Source organism: Antechinus flavipes, chromosome X, assembly GCF_016432865.1.
Source record: "Antechinus flavipes isolate AdamAnt ecotype Samford, QLD, Australia chromosome X, AdamAnt_v2, whole genome shotgun sequence".
NCBI classification, from domain to species: domain Eukaryota; kingdom Metazoa; phylum Chordata; class Mammalia; order Dasyuromorphia; family Dasyuridae; genus Antechinus; species Antechinus flavipes.
In genome coordinates, this window is record NC_067404.1 from 4,134,437 (window position 1) to 4,153,820 (window position 19,384).

General features: G+C 43.1%; 1 long non-coding RNA gene across 2 annotated transcripts; it reads right to left on the bottom strand.

Moving 5' to 3' along the window:
• Positions 1-13,504: 13,504 nt before the first annotated feature.
• Positions 13,505-15,096, bottom strand: LOC127542996 (uncharacterized). Of its 2 annotated transcripts, none has more exons than XR_007949042.1 (3): positions 14,967-15,096; positions 14,212-14,406; positions 13,505-13,894 (listed from the first exon to the last, which is right to left on the bottom strand). It is a non-coding gene; the product is annotated as an uncharacterized LOC127542996 (long non-coding RNA). The 2 variants fall into 2 exon arrangements; XR_007949041.1 differs by lacking the exon at positions 14,967-15,096 and adding an exon at positions 14,723-14,919.
• Between the last annotated feature and the right edge of the window lie 4,288 nt (positions 15,097-19,384).

The window sequence follows — 19,384 nt, forward strand, 5'->3', positions numbered from 1 at the left end:
TAGCTTCATTGTCAAATTGTTACCACAGAAGCACTGTAAGGTAGAGTTTTGGGGTACCTTACTGCTGTTTCCTCTAGAATCTAACTCCTATCATTTCCCCCCTCAAACAGTTTTCCCCAATTCCATTTGGAACAAAGGGAGGGAGGTCTCATCTTCTAAAGCTGCTTCATGCTGATAAAGGGCATAGACTTGTCCCTGCCCAGTGGGGGTCCAGACAGAGGAGGGGAGGCAAGATGGAGGCAGCAGCATTTGGGGGGGTGCTGAGTATCAGAATCAGATAGCCAATGGTAGTCATAGTGAACAAACAGTTGGAAGTTCATAGCTTGGAGCCTGAGGGGGAAACAAATCTAACAAGTAAGTTTAAAATGCAGGGACCAAATATGAGCAAAGAGAATAATCAAACGTGGAGTTAATAGGAACAATATCCAGGAACTGCACCCAGAGGGAAGCTGGGTGGTTGATGAAGCTATCATGAATGCTTCTCATCCAGACAGCTTTTCAGGTGGCCTAGGGTGCAAGCACCATGATGCTTGAAAGGCGTTAAGTACTGGATGACAGGCAGAGTAGAGATGATCATTAATTATGGGTTTGATCTCCTTTAGCCAAACCTCTGAGCCTTTTCAGTCTTACAAGGGAAGGCTTTTCCCCAATTAGTAAAGGAGACAGGGGAAAAAAGCAGTTTGAAGTTCCTGCCAAGGGGCATGTGTGTAAAATCCATCTGCCAGTCCTCCCCCAGGTATGCATGTACCCCTCCTACGGACAGGGGAAGTTTAAAAGTCCTTTTCAAGATTTACTTGGGCACAAACTGGGCAGGCCTGGAAGACTTGTTGAATTGTCTCTCCCAGCTTGGGAGCAGCGAAAATAGTTTCCACAAGGGATTGGAGAGCATTTTCCCCAAGGGAGTAGCTCAGTTTAGGCCAAGGAGAAGTTTTCACCCTCTGGCCTCTGGGATTAGAAGTTGGTCCAAGGGTGTTGGAGACCAGCCAGAAGGGAAAAAAGGTTTACCCCATTCATTAGCAAGGGCTTGTTCCTGGGAGCTGCATGAGAGTGCAGGAATCAGGGCCTGAAAGGTACCATGGTCAGGGGCAAACAGGCAGCAGCATGGGCAGCTGACCCTGCCGGCCTGTTTCCTTGGCCTTAAGTGAATGCCCCTTCTGGTGTCCTTTCTCCAATAGTAAAACTCTGGTTCTGAACCTGGTGGGGAGTTAGAACCGCCAATGTTGGCCCAGGAGGAGCTGGGGGGCTTCCTCAATCAGAAGGGCTGGGGCAGGAGGGTCACCCCAGAGACACTGAGTTTCTTTGAGAAAGAAGCAAGGGGTCTGGGATCAGGTCCAAGGGACTGGGTTGAGACCCCTAGGACCTGACCCCAGATTTCATAAAAGGCTCTAGGGAAGGCTAAGGTGGAGGAGAGATCTGTTTAGCTTTCAGGGTCTCAAGAGACTGATAGGCAATGTGGGCCTCTAGACAAAGAAACTCCATAGCCCTGGGAGGTGAGGGGAAGAAGTTAGGGGTTTGTATGGCTGCAGCCTCTGGGGGGGTCAGATCCAGATATCATCCATATTTGGGGTAGCCAGGACCTGTCCAAATATGTTGGAGTCGTCATGGGAGCCATGAGGTGGGACTGACCATGTATACTGGTGGGGGTTTACATTCCCTTGGATTTGTCCCTTTAAAGGCAAAAAGAAATTGCGACTTTATGCAATGGTATACAAAAGAAAGCATCTTTAAGATCTAAAGTAGGAAACCATTGTGTGTCCCCCCGGATACTTGCACTGGGCTCAGGGCTTCCCTGGAGTCTCTGTCAACTCCCCTTCATTGGTAAGCTTGCCAGTTTCCATCATCAGCCTTGAGAAATGAGCCTGTTTAGGATGGAGAGTTCTTTTTTTTTTTTTTTTTAATAACTTTTTATTGACAGAACCCATGCCAAACCATTTGCTCTGGTTGTAGAAATTTGGTAGAAGAGGAAAAGCGGGGACATGATTATAAAAGCATCACAACAGGTCCTTCAGGCTTCAGCAAGAGAGCACACACCTGACAGGATAAGGCATCCTTAGCTCTGATTGACAGCCAGTCGTGCGATAACGATTCCCCCTCACAGACTCGGGAATAATCACGTGGGAAACAAAGAAACAGAGCTGGGAAACTGAGTCAGAAGGCTCCCACCTTGAGCAGAGGCTGAGTTTGTCCCTCCAGCTCTTGCCCAGATAAGATGCACCCCTGTGACAGTTCGGGAAGGCGTTCCTCTGAGGAACTTATGGCATCTCTCTCGAATGGCGGGTTACCGACTTCATGATCGGGCAAAGTCAAAACCCAAAAGAACATCAGTGACCAGCCCAAGAGCTTTTCTCCCTAATACCAAAGTCTGCTCAGCCCAGCTTAGAGCTGGCTACTTCATTGTAAAAGTTGACCAGGACTCAAACCTACAGGAGATTTTGTTGAGCATGTTTTGTATGTTTAAACTTATCCTGTGCCAAGGATCAATCATGGAACAAGCTTGGAGAGATTCCTAGTAAACACATTTCTTTTTTAGAACTCTCCATCCTAAACAGGCTCAGTTCTCAGGACTGATGATGGCAACTGGCAATCTTACCACAGAGGGGAGCTGACAGAGACTTAGAGACTCCAGGGAAGGGCTGAGCTCGCTGTGGCCCACCCCAACTACTCTGTGTGTTCTTGTGGGCTGTGCTGTTTGATTACCCCTCCCTCTCCCCATGAAGGGGAAAAGCTGCAGCAAGCCTCATATGTGGAGGTGAACCGGTCACCTCCTCCCTCTTGTTCCAAACATGGAAATGACTAGTTTGGGCTTTAACATGATGGCAATAACGCCAAATAGCTTAGTTAACAATCTTAGAATTTTCCTGATAGCCAAATAGTCTTAACTGTATTTCCTACTCCTTTAAGTAAGTTTCCCTTTTGTTTTGGGGAGAAAACAAGTCAATTCTTAAAATTGAGATGGAACAGATTTTAAAATGGACTTAATTTGAGTTCATGAGATTCCCTAGATTCTCATTAAATCTTCCAGACAAACTGAACTGTCATTTGGTTATTGTCCAATTCACACAGACCGTTTCTCTTTTGTGTGCCAGGGAGGGGTTCAGATGCCAGTTTTTACTGACAGGGCCCTCAGAAGTCTGATGCTAGATAACTCAAAAGCAGGCAGTTTGTACCCAGAGTTTTTAAAGTAGCAGCAAACTGCTTTTCTGTTTTCCTGAATTTCCCAAATCCTTAAATCTTCCATTATCACTATGAGTGCAAGTAGATCTAAGTTACATATCCCTTTAGTGGGCTTTAATTAGAGCTCCTTTGAAATTGCTTTTGCTCTGATATTTCAAATAGCAAGTTTAGAAATCATTCCTATTGACATGGTATGTCAAATTTTAAAATTAAATTTAAAAAATTGTGCTTCCATAACATCTTGGAGGCTAAGCTGTTCCCCCATGGCATCTCTGCCCAGAGGGCTGACCTCATTGCCCTCACAAGGGCTTTAAAATTGGGGAGAGGCTCTCCAGTCCCTTGTGAAGAGTCCTGAAGGGGTCGTTGAAATTCCCCTCTCCTGAAGCCCATTCAGAGGAGGGGTGTGTTCCCAGGGGAGGACTGGCAGATAGATTTTACACACATGCCGCCCCCGCAGGGACTTGAAAGTGCTTTTGGTCTCTGCTGACACCTTTGCTAATCGGATAAAAGCCTTGCCTTACAAGCCTGAAAAGGCTAAAAGTTTTGCTAAAGGAGATCGTACCTCGTTTTGGCCTGCCTAACTCTTCATAGAGTGACATTGGCCAGCCATCACTTCTCAAATAACCCAAGCTGTGGCTGGGCATTAAGACCCGATGCTTAACATCTTTGAAGCATCATGGTGCTTGCCCCCTAGGCCACCTGAGCACTCCTTTCACTGGGTATAATGCCACTGTACCAGCCATTGACCCTGCACCTTTGGGGAGACAAAAGCTGGGAAATGGGAAAAAAATGCACTTTGGTATTTACCCTAGGAAAAGTTGCCTGGATGAGAGACATTCATGATAGCCTCATCTACCCACCCCAGTCTCCTGGTCACTGTCCCTAGGAACCCCCATACCAACTGTGCTTTTGGTCTTTTGCTCATTTTTGGCCCCTGCATTTCTAATCTACTTGTGAAAATTGTTTCTTTAGGACTCCAAGCCATGAACTTCCAGCTACTTGGTCACCCTGAATATCTCCTGATACCTGATTCTGACACTCAGGAACCCCTGGATGCTGCTGCCGCCACCTACAAGACACACATGTCTCCCCTCCTCAGTCTGGCACCTACTGGGCAGGGCAAGTTCTATGCCCCTTGTCTGCCTAAAACAGCTGCAAAAAAATGAGATCTTCTTCCCTTTATCCCAAATGAATCTGAGTCTGGACTGCTTGAGAGGGCAATGATAAGGTGCAGCTTCTAGGGGAAATAGAGCAGTAAGAGGCCCCTGATTTTAGAGGGATTTTGTTCTAACATTCTGTCTGTCAATGAGTCTAAAATCTCCTGACTGTAATTCCATAAAAATGCTGGTTGTCAGATAATCGTCTATTGATCAGTGATAAAGTTTCTGAATCAATAATGAGGTACATACCAGAGTAAACTATAAGATTCAAGAATGAGGTACACACTAGACCACTCATCAATTCTACATCTAACTTCTAAGCCATAAAATTAGCATTTCAGTGATATGAACCATCTGTTTCCAAACTTTGTCCTATAAATTTATTTTCTTGCCCCTAGTTCTTTGCTATTTATTTTTTTTTTGGGGGGGGGGAAATCAGCCTGCTTCAATCGGTGTTACAATTACAATAAACTTTGCCCCTTGACTTGGAGATGGGTTCAAGCCTGCAAATTCTTTTGAGACACATTGTGACACTGGTGTGGGACCCCAAACTTTTGGGGTCTCTTTCTGAACCTCAATACTTTTGCCACCAAAGAACAGCTAATTCCACCAAATACCATAGGCCAATTTGTATGCATACTTTTAATAGTTTCCCTGTCTAGCCCAAACATAAGCAAAGTAAGACTAACATGTCTGTGGTATTATCTGATGAATACTGAAAGGTCCTCATGCTCCTAAATATCAAGCAACTAAGCAATGAGCATTCATTAAGCACCTACTATGTACTAGATACTGTGCTAGATGCTAGAGATACAAAAAACCACAACCAGTATCTTCCTTTGAGGAGTATATATTCTATTATGGAAGACAAAACATACATTCATACACATTCATACATATACACACACATTCTCAAAGGTATATATTGTGTGTTTATGACAGAAAGTTGGTTTCTCTATGTCTTTGTGTCTTCATGATAATGTTCTAATTCTAGTAATACTAAATTTAGTTTTGAATTTTCAAAGATATCTTGAGGTCTCCATTTGTAAAACCAACAGTTATCATTTGTTCCTTTTGGAAAGATACTCAGTTTACTTTTATCACTGGAAGTAAGGGATTGTTCCATTAACCAACAGTTTGCCAATGCTGTGTACATAACCTGAGAAATGTTCAGCTGAGAACTACACATGCAATCTGCCCCAATCCCAATAAACAGCTTTTTAAAACCCTATCTTCTCTTCAGATTTCTTTGTCAGTCTTGGTTCACATAATTTAAACAAAACTAGATACTTAACTTCCATCTAGGGTCAATCTGCCCATGCAGGATTCCCCAACGCCAAAGGAATCAGAAAAGTGCCTTCAATAAGTGTTTTTTAAAGGCTATGTGTTTGTTTTGGGTGGGAAGGGAATGTGTGGGGATGCCTGGGTATGTGCTAAGAATCTTTGTCATTCACTAATACATTGTTGGTGGAATCATGAATACATCCAGCCATTTTGGAGAGTGATTTGGAACTATGCTCAAAAAGTTATCAAACTGTGCATACCCTTTGATTCAGCAGTGCTACTCTTGGACTTATATCCCAAAGAGATCTTAGAGAAGAGAAAGGGACCCAAAGGGGCAGAAATGTTTGTGGCAGCCCTCTTTGTAGTGGCCAGGGACCCAAAGGGGCAGAAATGTTTGTGGCAGCCCTCTTTGTAGTGGCCAGAAACTGGAAACTGAGTGGATGCCCATCAATTGGAGAATGGCTGAATAAATTGTGGTATATGAATGTTATAGAATATTATTGTTCTGTAAGAAATGACCAACAGGATGATTTCAGAAAGGCCTGGAGTGACTTACATGAACTGACGCTGAGTGAAATGAGCAGGACCAGGAGATCAGTATATACTTCAACAACAATACAATATGATGACCAATTCTGATGGACTTGGCCCTCTTCAACAATGAGATGAACCAAATCAGTTCCAATAGAGCAGTAATGAATTGAACCAGCTATACCCAGTGAAAGAACTCTGGGAAGTGACTATGAACCATTACATTGAATTCCCAATCCCTCTATTTTTGTCCACCTGCATTTTTTATTTCCTTCACAGGTTAATTGTACACTATTTCAAAGTCCATTTCTCTTTGTACAGCAAAATAACTGTTTGGACATGTATACATATATTGTATTTTATACTTTAACAAATTTAACATGTATTGGTCAATCTGCCATGGGGGGGGGGAGGGAAGTGGGGGAGGGGAAGGAGGGGAAAAATTGGAACAAAAGGTTTGGCAATTGTCAATGCTGTAAAATTACCCATGCATATAACTTGTAAATAAAAGCCTATAAAAAAAGAATCTCTATCATTAACTGGTGGATGCCCTGGCACATCTGAGCTCTCTTTTCAGTCTTTTCCACCGACCCTGCCATGGGGTAATTTGGTGTTCTCTTCTTTTATATAATATAATGGTTCTCTGGGAGCAGGTTTCTTGGGGAGGTTTTCTAGAGGCAGCCTTAGTTTCAGTTCGGAGTAATAATCATTCCAAATGCAGCCAGGTGTTAAAAGGTCAGATCTTTTATTGCTTCTTCCAAAATATTCCGGTTAGTTTTCTTGGTGGTCTATCTCTCTTTGTTTCCAAGAGTTCTTGCCCCTGATCTTTTGCCTCTGCCAGCTTTGGCTTCTCTTCTTCCAAATGTCTCCAGCCAGCACCAAGGTGAAAGTTGGAATGAATCTGACTCCACCTCTGAGAGTGGGCTTGTGGGCTTCCTCCCAGAGTGTTCTGTGTCTGTCCCAGAGTGCTCTTTGGCCCTAAGAGCTTCTTGCTTAATATGAGCTCTCTAAAGGTGTGAACACAAGCATTGTTTCTATCAGTCCACTTAGTACCTTGTTTCAAGTTCTGGCCCATAACATCTTCTTGTAAGATCAGATCAGTCATACTGAGCCAGGCTAAATTAGATAATTATTGTCTCTATCAATTGTAATAAGTTAACACTTTGTAAAGATTCCAACATCTCCCGTTTTCTTTTGTTTTAGAACATAAGGTGGTCATGACCTCCCTGACTTCTCAAGGAGGTGAGAACCCCAAAAAGATGATCACACCTTCCCTGACGACTCAAAAAAGAAGTGAAAACACCATAAAAAGAAGGTGGTCATGCCATCCCTGACATTGCAGGAAGGGAGATGAAAACACCAAAGGAAATGGGAAATCAGATCAGATTAGCAGGTTTCTAAAGGGGCTCACTTGAAACAGGTACACATAAATCCATCAATATGGGAGGCAATATAACACAGGCTAGTAGTAATGTAACAAATAACATGAATCAACATGAGAATTTACACATGTCCATAAGTTCTAGAAATAGTCCAAAAGGAATCCCTTGTCCATTAGTTCATGTGTCAGGAATCCAATAATCCCTGCAAGCTTTGAAGTACTGCAATAATCTCATCAACAATTTTTCATCTCAAGAAATCCAATGATTCTTGCTGGTTTTCAAGAACTGAAAGAGTCTCATCTTGTGTTAGGGAATCCAATGATTCATGAAAATTTTAAAGTTCTTTTAAGAGTCTCATTGTCAGCCATGCTCTTTTGGTGTCAGATGTTTCTTAAATCTTCTCCTTTGTTTTGAGGTTTTTCTCTTTTTCTCTTTCTTTCTGATAGACAAGGTGAATACAGCTCGTTGGCACCCATCTGATTCCTTCTCCACCTGTGGAGATACAAGCAAACCCTCTTCCCCAGGCAGTTAACCTATCTAATTCCCTTCTATTTACTACTTTTGGGATTTCTCATCATCATTTGGAAATTATCTAAAGATAGTGAAGGTGCTCACACTGGACACTGCTCTTCTGGTGGGTTATAAAACCTGTCTTCTGGAGCCAGTGCATCTTTATCAAAAAGCCTAAAAAGCTGAAGTACTTAATTTTAATCCTATCTGCTGCAAAATGTCTCTTCCCCACAGATTGATGGGGATTTTTTTTTCAACCACAAAAGGAGTAAAAACTCCTGTTTCATTTTCAAATGTCCATTTCATAGGGGCAGCACTAACTTCTGTTGCTATTGATCCTCCTACACCAGACATGTAGGTGTCTGCCTTAATCTTTGGCCAGTGACTGGGCCACTGGCACCTCTAATAACTGTACGATCTGCACCTGTGTCTACCAATCCTTTTAATGGTATTCCATTCACATAAATAGTGAGCATAGGTCTGTCTTCTGTCACAACTGCTGTCCAAAATATTCCTGGACTCTGCTCCAAGAAGTCAGAATTTGGGCAACTATCATCAGATTGACTATGAGGGGTATGTAACAGTAAGCCTGATGCTACTACTTCTCCTGGCTGATAAATCACAGGTTGTCTATCTGTGTTAGTGACTGGGATATTAGCTACAAATTCCCCAGTTTGCCACATCAGTGTGTGGATGGCCACTGTTTTGTAAGCACCCTCAGGAGGTGAAATGGTCAAGCCTACTGTGCCTGGAGGCAAGGGATCCATAGGCTGGACAGGAACAGATTTCACCTCTCCAGGGGATATCTCAGTAGTCTTTACTGCATACAACTCTGTTTTTCCTAATTGCAATCCCCTTTTCCCCTCTGATTGCCTTTTGACTGATTGATCCTGTCTTATTATTGAATTTCTAAAGACTCTCTGGGTGTAACCTCGGCTGCCATCTTGCCCTACCTGGGGCCCTGAAGCTGGGCCCCACCTCTCATTTACCTGAGTCACTCTACATTCAGAGGCCCAGTGAAAGCCTCGGTTGTATTTTGGACATGGAGTTTTCAGTTTTCTCTTACCCTGTCTTCTCACTCTATCTCCATATCTACACTGGGTTCTCAGATGTCCAACTTTTCCACACTGAAAGCATCGACGAGTTTCTCTAAAATTCCCTTGCCAAGAGGGACCCTGTCTTTCCATGTTCATCATAGTTTGGGAATAATAAGCATTTGTGCTCACTGTGGCACAGCGCCTTATGATCACCTCTAAAGGAGCATTTTTGTCTAGTCCCCATATAATTCTTTTGCAAACCTCATTGGCATTTTCCTTAGCCAAATGTCTGCTCATTATTTCTGTTGCTGCATTGTCTCCAATGGTTCTTATTACAGCTGTTTGCAAATATCCCACAAAATCAGCAAAAGGTTCATTGGGACCTTGCTCTATTTTTGTGAAGGCTTTATATCCATCATTCTGTCCAGGGAGAGAACTCCAAGCTTTTATTGAAGTCTTAGAAATTTGCTCATACACTGGTATGGGATAATAAATCTGTTCTGAATTCTCTCCATACTGACCTTCACATGCTAGTTGGTCAAAAGCTATTTGTACAATAGCTCCTGTTTGCCTATTGCATTGGGCTTGAATTCTACATAATTCATGATACTCTGAAAGCCACAAAAAATTTTGTACAGATTCTAAACATGTCCTAGCTATGGATTTCCAATCATTTGGGGTTACAATTTCATGTGACAAATTATCTAGTAACATCTTAACATAAAAGGATGTAGCCCCATAAAGAGTACAACCCTTTTTCAAATCTTTAATTTTCTTCCAAATTAAAAGAAGTGTATCTTCTCCCTTTTTGACCTGAAAAGTCAAGCTTTTCAATCACAGGATATGAATTTATAAAATCAGATATATCTTCTCTTTCATTTTTTGCCTTAATTAATGTCTCTTCTAATCTTGTCATATTCTGCTTCACAGGAGATGCTGATTGTCTTTCTGCCTCACCCCTCCTCCTTCTTCCTTCACCCATGAAGGGTTAATTGAGGGGGGAGGGGATGTGGAATGATCTAATTTCTCCTGCTGTGAAGTATCACACTCAAAATTGTACTTAACTCCATTCTTATCTGATTCACCCTGCTTTTCACCTAGTTTAATTGGCACTTCCCCTTCTTGCTCTTTCTTCTTTTTCCTTATTTTAATACTTATAAAATTTCCTAATGCCAATTGTGTTAAATTATATGTATTAAGTATGTCTTTGGAAATTGAGTCAGGTCCATTTTTATTATAGAATTGACAAAGATCCTCTCCTACCAATTTCCACTCGTTTAGATCTAATTCCTTTTCCAGAGAGAAACAAGGGCATATGTGCTTTACAGTTTCTAAAAGTTCAGTGATCTGCTGCAAAATTATAATTAAATCTTGGCTTTTCATAACCTTGACAATGCTCTATAAACATTTTCCTTGAACAGAAACAGAAGGCTGTTTTCTAAACATCTGTCCCATTTTAGATGAAATTCTACTTTAACTCTTTTAACAAAATTTCTTTGTTGTATTCACCCTAATTTCTGGATTGAGGAGACTTTTCCACTGGATTCAGGATCAGAGGCTTTTCCATTGAAATCCACTGATGGGCCTGTCAGCCCCACGTTGGGTGCCAAAATGTGGTGTTCTCTTCTTTTATATAATATAATGGTTTTCTGGGAGCAGGTTTCTTGGGGAGGTTTTCTGGAGTCAGCCTTAGTTTCAGCTCAGAGTAATAATCACCCCAAATGCAACCAGGTGTTAAAAGTTCAGATCTTTTATTGCTTCCTCCAAAATAGCCTGATTAGTTTTCTTGGTGACCTATCTCTCCTTGGTTCCTAGAGCTCTTGCACCTAATCATTTGCCTCTGCCAGCTTTGGCTTCTCTTCTTCCAAATGTCTCCAGCCAGCACCAAGGTGAAAGTTGGAATGAATCTGACTCCACCTCTGAGAGTGGGCTTGTGGGCTTCCTCCCAGAGTGCTCTGTGTCTGTCCCAGAGTGCTCTCTGGCCCTAAGAGCTTCTTGCTTATATGAGCTCTCTAAAGGTGTGAACACAAGCATTGTTTCTATCAGTCCACTTAGTACCTTGTTTCAAGTTCTGGCCCATAACATCTCCTTGTAAGATCAGATCAATCATACTGAACCATGCTAAACAAGATAATTGTTGTCTCTATCAATTCTAATGACTTAACACTTTGTAAAGATTCCAACAGGGTGACATGATCCTCCTTGTTCTGCTTTGCCCAAGACTCACAGTGTACCCCAACCCCCCACTCCCCAACAGCTTCCTTTCAAGTCCCAGCTCTGGCAGGAAGCCTCAGGCCTCCATATTGGAATACCTTCTTCCTGTGGCCATCTCCCCTTAATTCTGCAAAATTCAATTTTGTACTGGATTGTTTGCATGTCACCTCCTTCCCCTCCCCCAAGTAACTCTCCTCCTAGGGCAGGGACTGTCTTGAGCTTTTCTTTGCATCTCCAGTGGTAATAAAGAGCCCAGAGGATAGGGAGCCCTAAGTAAGTGGTGATTGACTGACTGTGCTAAGCAATTGGCTGTTCTGGGTCTGTCCAATTTGCACTGGTGGTCCTGAACTTGACCAATTCACATTTGCTGTTCTGAATCCACCCAATTCATACTGGCTATTCTGGGCCTACCCAATTCAGCCTGTTTGTTCTGGGTCTGCCCAATTCACAAGGACTGTTCTGAGGACACCCAATTCACAATCAATATGGAGTGTGAAGCCTTGGGTTTCCCATGCAAGATGGGTGTTAATAATGAGTTGTGCAGAATGAGGATGGCCTGGGTCAAAGTGAGGCATTTCTTTCTCCCAGGGTTCACAGAAAGGTCTACAGAGCCTAATTCTTGTCCCACAGGTTACATCACATGGCAACTGTAGCCTGAAAACCAAGAACTTCCTTTAGCATGGTGGAGACAAGTGGAAGCCCCCAGCATGCAGGGCTCTCCAGGAGGCTCCAAAGGAGTCTTTCTTAAGGGTTGCCTCTCCAGCAGACCTTTTGATCCAGTCAGTTTGGTGTGGACTGAGAAAACCCTTTTGGAATTTCACTAATTTCCTGACTCTGCCTGGCCTGAACCATAATATCCACTTCTGGGGCTGTCCCTCCCTTCTCAGTCCCCTATAGCCTGTCTCCTGACCTCATTTCTCAAGAAAAAGTGCCCTCTCCCAAGGGGGCCAGCGACTGCTTAGTTGCCAAATGCTGGTGACCTTTGCTGCAGCTTGATACTTACAGAACTCTGTCCAGCACAGCAGTATGCAGAGCAGACAACAGTTCATCAGTACTTTCTACTCTGGGTTTAGTTGACCACAGGCTCTTGTGGATGTCCGCCTGGCTGTCCTTCTCAATGCCCTTGGGGGTTCATCAGGCCCATGACCCTCTTCCCCCAGACTGTTTGGCCTGAACTCTCAAAACTCTCTCTATTCTCACCTAGAGGTGTCATTAGGCCCAAGGGGTACAGCAAACACACAGATACAACTGTGGTGGAAGACTATCCTAAAAGCTCCCACAATCAAAGAGACCCAAGTGTGGGGGGAGGCTAGGATATCACACCCACGGTCACACAGACATCAGTGGGGTGGGACTGGGATATCACAACCAGTCACACAGACACCAATGGGGAGGGAGCCTAGGATAACACACCCAGGGTCATACAGACCCCAGTGGGAGGAGCCTAGGATATCACTCCCATGATCCCACAGACACCAGCTGGGGGTGGGGAGGTGGGGTGTGTGTGTGTGTGTAGGATAACACACCAACCGTCACACAGACACCAGTAGGAGGGAGGCTAGTATATCACACCCACATTCACACAGACACTAGTGGAGTGGGAGCCTAGGATATCACACCCTACAGTCAAGGAGATCCAAATGGGGTGGGAGGGCAACCCAACATAACTCAGTGGTACCCAGAGAGAGGACTATGGAGACAATGTAGATGGCAAAATGGCATTTTCACCTTTCTGTTGTTTGTTTGCTTGTTTTTTTGGGTTTTTTTTTTTTTTTTACTTTTGAACTCTTTTTTTTTTTGTGCATCATGAGGAATATGGAAATATGTTTAGAAAAACCACACATGTTTAACTTATATTGGTTTGCTTGGTATCTTAGGAAGGGAAAGGGGGAAGAGAGAGAGAAAAATTAGAAACACAAGATTTTGCAAAGGGGAATGTTGAAAACTATCTTTGCATGTATTTGGAAAAATAAAATACTATTTTAAAAAAGAGTTTATGATTAGTTGGTTTCGAGAGTCTTTGAAAGTTTACAAATATATTTTACAATCTTTTTACTCTGTATCCTTCCCCACCCCTTAAACAATGATAAATTTCCTTTTTAAAAACACTCATGCAAATTTTTCATAGGCCTTAACATTATAACAGTATCTCCAAATAACTTTATTAACAGTCTCAAATTTTTGTAAGCAAGAGGCAAACAACTAAAGGTAAAATTTCTCTTTATTCATAAGCATAAGTGCAAGTGTATTAGTTCTTCAGAGTACTTTAGAACATCAAGCACATTGTTACAGTCCATTTCTTAATCTAACAACATCTAGATTGCTTTTCTAACAACATAGCTTATAAAAATTTGACCAATGTTTCCAATTTGACCACATTTTCCCATATAAGAACATTTGGAAACACAACAATGTAATAAACAATGTTATGTCGTCAACATTTGAACAAAAATCCATTATTAAAACTAAATCCCCTCTGCCTGAGGTGGTCTTAATTCAGTTGAATTCATTCCCAATGGCAGAACATCTCATCTCCATTGGCAGGTTACAATGATGACATTTAAATTTCCATATAGAAACATCCATTGGGAAACAGCTGCATCTGATTAAAGAAAAATAAAAGCTGTTAACATTCATGTAGCCCTTCCCAGTCCCAGGCCCTGTGTTAAGCACTTTACATCCTGTGACCCTCACAACCACCTTGGGAGGTGGATGCTATTATTCTCCCTTTACAGAAGAGAAAATTGAGATAGAGGGACAAAGGGGTTCTTGCTTAGGGGTCCCACAGCTAATAAATTTCAAATCCAAGTAAATCCGGATTTATGGCCACTAAAGGTCCCACCTCAATTTCCAAGGCCTGCTCTCTTGTCCCTTAAAAAGACAAAAGGTTATTCTCTACAAATAAGAGGGGGAAGTTACCTAAAGATGGTCCAGACTAGTTCTCCTCCTGTGCTCCTGCATCCTCCTCAGAGTCTCGGGCCAGAAGAGGCAGGAAGACAAGTAACAAAAGTACAGGAAATAGAAGGAAGGGTAGGAAATGGAGGAGGAGGATGTAAAGAAAATGTAGGATCACAAAGAGGACGGGCATAGGGTAGAGGGGGGGCATCTTTGGTCCTGCGGGGAGAAAGGTCACGCTCAGTCTAGGAGGAATTATTTCTCCCCCCAGAGGGGAGGTCAAGGTCATAGAGAATCAACGAGGGCGAGGTCAAGATCGTGGGGGCAGGGGCAAGGGAAGGAGATAGGGCAAGGGAGGAATGAGAGGAGGCAGGGAAAGGAAAGGGGGAGGAAAGGGGTGAGGGAAGAGGGTGGAAAGGGGAAAGAGTGAGGAAAGGGGCAGGGGAAATGGCGGGGCAAGGAAAGGGGCGGGGCAACGGAGGGGAAGCATCACTTGGCTTGGGCCAATGGTCAGCTGGTGACCAACTCTCAGCACCTGGGGCGGTACCGCCTGGCTGGAGTGGGGGGCGGCCCGATCAGGGGGACGGCCGGGTTGGAAGGGGACAGTTCTCACTGTTAGCAGACACCATGAACAATCAGGAGGGCAAACACGGGTAGCAGGAGGGTCTGGAGAGCAGAGGGCCAGAAATGCTGCAAGGCAAGAGTGGGCGAGAACGCCGGGTCCAGCCCCTCCTCCCCGGCTCCCGAACCCCAGCCACAAGTTGTTCTTGTCCACTGACCATTACCCCAGCAACGCTGCTGCTTATGACGGCCGTGATGATGCCGCAGACTTCCAAGACCGTTGGGAGCCCAGGCAACCAGAGCGTTGGTGGGAAAGTTCCAGGCACATTCTTGGGCGGGGCAGGCAGAGCATCACTCAGCCCTTATATTACCCTGGAGGAGGATGCTTCCCCCCGGGGGAGGAGGGACTGCTTCTGGTTTCCACACTCACTGCCCGCAGCCTCTTCCTCCGCTCCCTCCTTCCTCCTTTCCTTCTATGGGAGCAATGGCGCCCTTAACAATGAAGAAGCCCGTCCCCTAACCCCAAAGCTAAAGCAGCTTGGGACCCCGAAACAGGAAAGGGAAGGTACGGAGAGGGGGATTTAACAGTTGCCTGCAACGGACTACAGAGAAAAGCAGGATGTGCGTTTAATTATTATTTTTAACACTATTTTATTCTTCAAATATATGCCAAGATATATTTCAGCATTCACCTTTGCGAAACCTTGTTTTCCAAAGTTTTCTCCCTCTCTCCAGATTCCCAAGACTGCAAACAATCAGATATAGATCAAATGTGTGCAATTCTTTTAAAAAATGTATTATTTTTATTACAGCTTTTCATTTGCAAAACATATGCATGGATACGTGTTGAACATTGACCTTTGCAAAACCTTGTGTTCCAAACTTTTTCCTCCCTTCCCCTCTCTAATATATGTTAAACATGCTAAAATTATAATAAATAAATAATTAAATCACATATATATATATGTGTGTGTGTGTGTGTGTTTGTATATGTATACACAAAATACACAATATACTATATATATACACACATACAGTTATCATGCTGCACAAGAACAATCAGATCATAAAAGAAAAAAATGAAAAAGAAAACAAAATGCAAGCAAACAATAAAAAGAGAGGAAGTGCTACGTTGTGGGTGTAGATGGCTCCCTTCATCACAAGACCATTAAAACTGGCCTGAATAACCTTGTGCATCAGAATTGATCCTCATATAGTCTTGCTATTCCTGTGCACAATGATCTCCTGGTCCTGCTCATTTCACTCAGCATTAGTTCATGTAAGTCTCTCCAAGCCTTTCTGAAATCCTCCTGCCGGTCATTTCTTACAGAAGAATAATATTCCATAATATTCATATACCACAATTTATTCAGCCATTCTCCAGTTGATGGGCATCCCTTCAGTTTCCAGTTTCTAGCCACTACTAAAGGGGCTGCCACCAACTTTTGGGCAAAAGTGGGACCCTTTTCCTCCTCGGAGATCTCTTTGGCCTATAAACTCAGTAGGAACACTGCTGGGTCAAGGGGTGTGCATTTCATGATTCTGCTGAAGCTGGGCCCTGCAGAAAGCAGCCACCAATGTCCCTGCCTGGGCCTGAGAAAGGCACAGAGGCTCATCTTGCCAGGTAGACACTAACAGTCCTAACAATAATCACCAACAGTGTGCAGCACTGTCGGCACACCAGGTGCTTGTCAATCATTTGATCCTCACAACAGCCCTGGAAAATGGCTGCTGCTGGGACTCCATTCTACAGATGAGGAAACTGAGAAAGGCAGAGGAGAAGTACTTTGCCCAGCTAAGACACACAGCTAAGAATTATGTGAGGCCCCTTTTTCTAGAGGACCGCAGATATGGGGGACCTCTGAGAACAGTATACTTGAAGCAAAGAGTCTTCAGCAGGGTGTTAACTCAGTGTGATTAATGAGATGAAGGTTCTCTAGTTCCCATGTACTGAGTACTTAGTGTAGTGTTTCATGGTTCTCTGGTTCACACATACTTAGGGTGCTGTAAGGATGTCATCATACCGAGGCATTTAAGGGCTGAGAGGACTGGAAATAGAGACATTCCCTCTTTGACCATCATCCTGGTGGCTCTCCTGCCTCCTGCACTCCTCCACTAAGATCAAGGCTGGTCCTCAGGTCCTCCAGAGAGCGAGTCGGACATTACAACTTTTGAATGTAGGCCTTCCTGGCCCTAGTTCTCAATGGCCAGGTTCAAAGAGCACTTTCCTGTGAATGGCTTAATGGCAGCCTAGCAGCAGGTCCCTTCAACCTCAGTTTGAGCACATAGGGAGAAACTTCAGCATTGTTTTCATTTTCATATGGGAAGTAGTATGAGAGTACAATGTATAATACAATATAATGTGTAATAGAATATAATGTATAATACAAATAATGTGCAGTTTGGAGGAACTCAGATATGTTTGCAAGTGAATGACAATCCAAAAGAAGAGAAGCAAAACCCAATAACATTTCAAGAAAATTAACTCACTATCCAAGAAACACATCTTCCTGCCAAGGAACAGAATGGGAACAGAAACCTTAATGCCACGACAGAGGAAGTTATACAAGAAAAGTGCCCGGACGTTCCAAGAATAGAAAATGAAACTCTGAGGGAGGATTCTGGGAAAATAGTAGGATAGGTCAGAAAATTTCAAGCTCTCTAGATTTCCTCCACAAACAGAACAAATTTATGCCTAAGGGTGAACATAGACTGGTGAAAAAACAAAGAAGACTTGCCACAAGCATTTTGGCACATGTCAGACATCCTGGGACAACCTAAGACCTAAAGAAAGGCCGCAGGATGGAGTTTTAACCCAATGTTAAGTGTAAATTCCTCCAGGCTAACTTAGCAGAAACAGCCAGCCAGAGGGCTGGGGCTAGCAGGCTTTGGCTGGAGCTTCAGTAGGACCCACAAAACCTCCTGCCTCCTAAACCTTGAAAAGAATCAAGGATCTGAGTCCAGGAGGGAACCTCAGCTGATGAGGAACACCAGGCCCAGCTGTGTTGATGCCCTGGGTGAGAAGGAATCAGCACACCTGGTGAATGCAGAAGCAGTGGGGCAGGATTACTGCAAGCTGGGGGCACTTGAAGGAGCTTGGCTCTTTTAGCTTGGAGTTCCACTTCAGAAAAGGAAGCTAGAGGCAGCATCCCTTTATCCCAGGATTTACCAATGCTTACACTAATAGTTCTCAGTTAAAAAAACAAAGTGTAAAAGAACCAAAACAAGGGATCATACTATGGGAATGTGGAAGACTGGGGTTCATCTTCAGAGGAGAACAATGAAGTAAAAAAGCCTCTTCTACCCCAATGATTAATGTGAAATGGCTAGCTACCCAGAAAGTATTTTAGGAGAACTCAAAAAGAATGCAAAAATCAAATGGAGAGATTGAGGAAAAATTAAAAAAAAAAAAAAACTTCCAAGATTATTAAAAAAAGGTAACCAACTAGAAAAGAAGATACAGAATCTTAGAAAAAGAAAATAATGTTTGAAAATTAGAATGGGGCAAAGGGGAATTCAGTGAAGGTATAAGATGCCAAGAAATTAAAAAAAACAAAAAAACAAAATATAAACATATGGAATGGAGAGAAGAAGAACTTACAGTAATGTGTGAATTCTTTTTCTTTATTTTCATTATTTCTGTGTTTCCCTATGACCTGCACAAGTACAATATGTGCAGACCTATATTTACCTAAACCTTGGTTAGTTACAGACATATTATTAATCTAAGCTGGTGACATTTATCAATGTTTGACATTTACCAATATTTAGTCTATTAATTTAAACACTGTCAGCTTAATTATCTGAAGCCTGAAGGCCTGATTTTTGGTTTTCTAGAAATCAGGTGATTTCAGGGAAACTGAAACATTCCATTCCAATTTTTTTTTGCTGCAATATCCAATTAGGAGGCCCCATGCTTCTCAATGCTCTCTAAATTGTGATATAATCTCTTCTAACCAATTCTATAAAAGCTGTGTATATTCACTGATTCTGCGGCCCTCCTGCTATGAGTACTTTTACTTACCTTTATCTCATAGCTGGACTGGCCTGCCTCTCATGAAAAGTTGTATAATAAACAATCTTTTCTGCTTTCTACTTTGAGTGATTTGTGAGTAGTCATTTTGGGTAGGAGTGTCTCACATCCCACACAGTTGGGGGCTCATCTTGGATCAAGGGTCTTTGGAAGACATGGCTGTGCACCCCAAAATGGTGACATGTGCACCCCGAACGGGGCAGTTTTCTCTGTGTTCTCTGGCTCTGAGTGTACAGCCTCCCTCCCCTCTTAGACAAAGACCCAAGGCAGAGGTATTCAATGGAAAGCAGAACTGAAGAGTGATGGAAGTAGAATCCTTATGGCCAGCAAAGTGCAGTCTGAAAGAAAATATATGTGTAAACTTGAGGTAACGAGTCTGGAGATCCATTGGTTGGGTTGGGGGAGACCCAAGAGGTTACCCCTCCTAAATTTGTTTTTGGTGAAGACTGCTGTCGACCCCAGTGATAAAGGACTTTCCTGAGGAAGCTCTCGCGTTACTGCAGGCCTGAGGGTGATGGAGACCTCCACTGACACATGGATTGGGACCAGATTGTAAAATGGGACAGAAACAATGCAAGAATTTGTGTCAGGAATTTAGCCAGG